The sequence below is a fragment of the Ranitomeya variabilis genome, chromosome 2 (genome assembly GCF_051348905.1).
Source record: "Ranitomeya variabilis isolate aRanVar5 chromosome 2, aRanVar5.hap1, whole genome shotgun sequence".
Classification (NCBI taxonomy): domain Eukaryota; kingdom Metazoa; phylum Chordata; class Amphibia; order Anura; family Dendrobatidae; genus Ranitomeya; species Ranitomeya variabilis.
This window is the reverse complement of record NC_135233.1, coordinates 913,124,837-913,130,835: the sequence shown is the minus strand read 5'-3', so window position 1 is coordinate 913,130,835 and position 5,999 is coordinate 913,124,837.

The window sequence follows — 5,999 nt, the reverse complement described above, 5'->3', positions numbered from 1 at the left end:
GTAGATAGTAAAATTCCTCCCTAAAAATATTAATGCCCTGTGCTAGTGCCCTCCACATTTTGTCATATGCAACTTTGATGGTCACAATACTCTGAGTGCACCTATAACAATAATGCTTAAGTGCCCACTTAGCATTTAATAATGTATCTGGAGTCCCCCCATGTACAGTAACAATGGTCCCAGCAACGCTGATGTCAGCAGACGGTCATGTGATAACTCTTTCGACTTCTCTTAATTCTCTTCTATTGAGAGAAATCTAACCTTTCTAGTGAACACATGCACATAGCAAACATGGGGTCCATGACAGCCTGATAACACCAGTGATATTGGGAGCTCATACAGCAGACGCTCCTTGCCATGATTTGGCTGTCTGCAGTCCCATAAAGTGATTGCAGACATTTATGCCAAGCCTTTATTAATTTTATAATAATAAATTGCTTATTATTAAAGCACCACTCTAACTTCTGATTGGCCAGAAGTTGGAAGCTACGTCACAAGTGATCAATGTAAGTTTATGTGGGCAAGAACGAAGCCAGAAAGATGCTCTCATAGACTTACATTGATTAGAGACCTCTGCGCCTCTCCATGAAACACTGGGGCAGTGAACAGGTCACAAACTGCAGGAGATGGAGCTAAGTGGAGGTGAAAACAGATGAAAACACAGGAAGGCGAGTGTCATACAGTTGGTAGAGGTCTTGGATTTTAAAGGGACTCTGTCACCTGAATTTGGAGGGAACAATTTTCAGCCATAGGGGCGGGGTTTTCGGGTGTTTGATTCACCCTTTCCTTACCCACTGGCTGCATGCTGGCTGCAATATTGGATTGAAGTTCATTCTCTGTCCTCCGTAGTACATGCCTGCACAAGGCAATCTTGTGTAAATAATAAACGCAGCTTAACAGTCTATAGGGAACTTCACAGGAAAATGCAATCACGCAGAAAGTCTAAGAAGCACAATTATTCTTGAGGATACTTGACATGAATAAATCCTTGTCTTAGTCCAAACACAGATAGATATGCTTATAATGTCTTATCTCAACCAGGAAGGCGATAATCTCAGGTTTAAGCAGAGCAGCAACAACTTACATGTCCAGCAAATGCAGATGGAAGTAAACACGAGCAGCAGATGAAGGAGGATTACTGGGAACTGGTGTATGCAGCAGGAACTCAGAGCAGAGTAGCAGGATCACCACACAGGTTCACAGGAGCAGGTATATAGCCAGGGAGCCACCTGGGTCAGGAGCTGGATGCAAGGCAGAATACTCTAGCACAGACTGAAGGCTGGGGTGGAGTTTTATAGCAGGAAGACACAGTGCACATGAGACCAAAGATGCCATCTTGGAAAAGGGCAGTAATGCACAAAAGGTATTAAAAATGTTCAGAGTTCTGACACCTTGGGACATATGTAACGTATTAATATGAACATACAGGTTATAGAAATGTCACACTAGTCCTACCTGTCTGCCTCATATTAATGGTCTTGTTGCTGAGAAATGTTATATTCTTTTCTTATGCTAACAATTTTGTTCCAGGCTCTGGGGCGTGCGATGCTTGTAAGAAATCCCTGCCTCCTGTCTTCAGAATCCCTTTAAATGTGATGCAGCTTATGGTTACTATATGGGGGCTTATTATACTAATACTTGTAAAAGACCCAGCTGGTAAGTATCAAAAGCCCCCGACCTCCCCATCTCCATCCTCCCAGACAGCAAATATTACATGTAATAGATTTCATAAAATCTCATAACAAAACAGTATAATAATCAGTGCCCTGTCACCCCTCATCCACCTCAGCCCTCAAAATACCCCCATCCTCTCACATTCACCAACCAGTGCCCTGTCCCTCCTCCCTCACAATACCCCCATCCTCTCACATTCACCCTCCAGTGCCCTGTACTCCCTCCCTCACAATACCCCCATCCTCTCACATTCATCCTCCAGTGACCATGACATGCGACTTACCAAGTCTGCAGGCAGTGAGGCAGGACCAGGAAGTGTCTGAGAAAAATGCAGGGTAGGCACTAGGACCCAGCATGCCTGAGCCAATCCCAGCATGAACCAAACTCCAACCCTGAAGAAGCTCCTCAGGTCAATAAAGCCTGAACTTTAAACTGCAGGAGGGAGACTGTGCTGGCATCCTGTAGAATGTCCATCAGGCAGGGGAGCAGGCATTTTCCTGCTCTCCTCCTGTGTGGTGTTCTGCCTCATCAAAAAAGGCAATGACTCTCAGTGGGCCCCTTCATGTGACAGGGCCCAGGGCGATGGCCCCCTCTGCCCCTCAGTAACTACGCTACTGATCTAAGTACATTCCTTGAGGGTCTATTTTCCAAAATGGGGTCAATTGTGAGGGGTTTCCACTGTTTTGGCACATCAGGAGCTCTCCAAATGGGACATGACGTGCGCTAATGATTCCAGGATATTTTACATTCAAAAAGTCAAACGACGCTCCTTACCTTCTGAGCTCTGCCATGCGCCCAAACAGTGGTTTTCTCCCTCATATTGGGTATCGGCGTACTCAGGAGAAATTACAAAACAAATTTTATAGTGCAACTTCTCCTGTTACCCTTATGAAAATGCAATATTTTATGCTGAAAACATTTGTGGGGAAAATTAGATTTTTTTTCATTTTTACGGCACAACGTTATAAACTGTAAAGCACCTGAGCGTTCAATGTGCTCACCACACATCTAGATCAGTTCCCTGAGGGGTCTAGTTTCCAAAATGGTGTCACTTGTTGGGGGTTACCACTTTTTAAGCACATCAGAGGCTCTCCAAACGCGACATGGTGTCCGCCAATTGTTCCAGCAAATTTTGCATTCAAAAAGTCAAATGGCGCTCATTCCATTCCCGAGCCCTGCTGTGAGCCCAGTGGTTTTTTCCCTCATCTGGGGTATCTGTGTACTCAGGAGAATTGCAAAACAAACTTTGGGGTTCACTTTTTCCTGTTACCTTTGTCAAAATAAAAAAAATTGGATCTGAAGTAAAAACTTTTTGGAAAAAAGTTACATGTTCATTTTTTTCCACATTCCAAAAATTCCTGTGAAGCACCTGAAGAGTTAATAAACTTCTTGAATGTGGTTTTGAGTACATTGAGGGGTGCAGTTTTTATCATGGTGTCACTTTTGGGTATCTTCTATCATGTGCTTCTTTAAAGTAGACATGTGGGAAATATTACTTATTAAGTATTTTGAGTGACATATCTCTGTGATTTAAGGGCATGAAAATTCAAAGTTGTAAAATTGCAAAATATTCAAAATTTTCGCCAAATTTCCATTTTTTTCACAAATAAATACAAATCATATCAAAGAAATTTTACCACTATCATGAAGTACAATATGTCACGAGAAAACACTGTCAGAATCACCGAGATCCATTGAAGCGTTCCAGAGTTATAACCTCTCTCTCTGTCTCAGATTAGGTGGAAGAAACTTGGCAACAGATTCTGTTTTAAGTTTTTGTATATCTGTACTGACGTTTTAAAGGCCGAAATTATAAAAATTATCAATACCAGGAAGTATAAAAAACAAAGCAGCTTTATTTAAAACCTGACAAACCAAAAAGAGACAAAAGGTGCAGCACCAAAAACGAGATGAAAGCTCCTGTAAAACAAAAAAAGTTTCGTGTAAATATTCACTTTTTTGTCTTTTATCAAACAGAATTATTCTTTTGATTAAAAAAAAACTTTCTGTAAATTTTTGCATCTATTTAGGTTACCAAATGTGATTCAAACATGAATATTTTTGTTCCAGTGTTCTTCATTTTTGCACCAAGTTTATCAGCTATCCCTTTAGCTGTATTTTTACTTTCTTTCAATCAAATCAATTGTCTATTGGCAGATATTTCAGTATTTATTACTACATTATTGTAAATCCATATCTTTGTTTTGCTTAAGCAACCAATTAAAAAAATCTTCATATCCCGACTTTTTCACCAAGAATGTTTTACCTATTTTAGTTTATTTTTATGTATATATTATGAATTCACTCTAAGACTTTGTGCACACAATGCATTTATGATGCGTTTTTTTTTATGAGCGTAAATTATTCAAAAATACAATGGAACACTTATGCAAGGTAATGCAATGTCAATCCTGAAGTGTCGTGCACATGATCAGTAAATTTCCATCTGTATTTGCAGGGTTTTATTTTCTGCAGCAAGTCAATTCTTTGTGCCTTTCTGCAGTGTTTTTGACTCATTGACTTCAATTGAGTCAGTCAAATCTGCAGCAAAAACGAAGGTTTAAAAAGGTTTGCGTATTTGCTGCAGATTTGCTGCTCACAATGCTGTGATTTGTCAAAGGAAATGATGTCAGAAGGAGGAAGAGTGTGTGGGCAGAGAAAATGTGTGTGTGTCTGTGTGTGTGGGTGGAGAATATGTGTGCGTCTCTGTGTGTTGGCGGAGAATATGTGCATGCGTCTGTGCGTCTGTGTGTGTCTGTGTGTGTGTGTACCCATGCGAAGTGTGTACCCAGGCATCATCTGATGGGACTACTTCTCCTATCCAGCTATGTCTTTTGTCACATATAACAGAGACAGCATGAGCTGATGATGGGAGAATAGTCTCATCATCCGGCGCCTGTGATCAATTTAAAAAAAAACCCATTTATATATGCACATACGCAATACATACTCGCCAAATGACTAATCCCCGATGCTCGTGTCTCCTACAAACAATAAAAAATAATAAACCAACATATACTCACCTTTCCACCGTAGTCCATTTAATACCGAGTGTCCCATGTTGATGTGACCCGGCCGCGGACGATACACTGATAGGAGGTGATTGCTCCCACAGTGTATCACTGAGCCGCCATGAGAGTTCACTGGAGTTCATCAGCTGATCAGCTCCGGTGGTCTCTCTTACGGCACCAATGCATGCGAAAGTTATTACACAGCAATAGTGCTGTAAGTGAGAGCACCAGAGCTGATAAATACTGGTGAACTCTCATGGCAGCTTAGTGAAACACTGTGGGAGTGATTACCTCCTGTCAGTGTATCGCCGGAGGCTGGGTAGAGCGGTTACATCTCCTGATGTGACTGTTCTACACGTGAGTTTGCCGTGGGACACTTGGTATTAAATGGACAGGATAGTATTACATGTTGGTTTATTATTTTTTGATTGTTTTCAGGAGACGAGAGCCTCGGGGATTAGGCGTTCAGTAAGCATAGTAAATTTAGATTCAATAAATGAGTCCGAGTAATTATTTCAAATAAAGACTTTATTCTGGGAGTCTGTGTTTTATACAATATCCCTACAGGGTTAGTAATGGATAGGTGTCTTGTAGACTCCTCTCCATTGCTAACCTGTGGGCTAGATGTCACCTGACAATACAAAGGTGACATCAACCCCACAAATATGAACCCAACTACAGGGCAAGTGGGAAAAGCGAGGCTAAGTGCCAGAATTGGCGGATCTATAAGATGCGCCATTTCTGGGGCAGCTGGGAGCTGATGTTTTTAGCCTGGGTGGTTCCAATATCCATGGCATCTTTCCAGGCTATTAATATCAGCCTGCAGCTGTCTGCCTAGCCTTTGCTTGTTTGATTTTAAAGGGGGACTCCATGTCAATTTTTTTCTGGGGTTCCCCTGTAAACTACAAGCCAGTAAAGGCTAAACTAACAGCTGTGAGCTGATATTAATAGTCTGAGAACTTTTGGCTATTGGCTCCTTACCAAAATATTAACATCAGCCCTCAGCCATCGGCTTTCCCTCTGCTGGCTATGAAAATTATGCGGGAGCCCACACAATTTTTTTTTTAAATAAACAGAAACTGCATTTCATGCAGATTTCTGACAGTTGCTGTTTTGTTACAGCATATGTAGGTTAATTATGTTAATGCTCCTGAATAGGCTGGTGACTGTGTGTGTGTCTTTATTTAATACTAGCTGAAGATCCAGAAGTTCCCTGGGCATAGTAACTATCAGGAGCCCTGCTGCAGACTTACAGCAGAAGTCTGTGCACCTGTTACAGAAGGGCAGAAGGGCAGAGAGAGAGTAAGGAGCGCT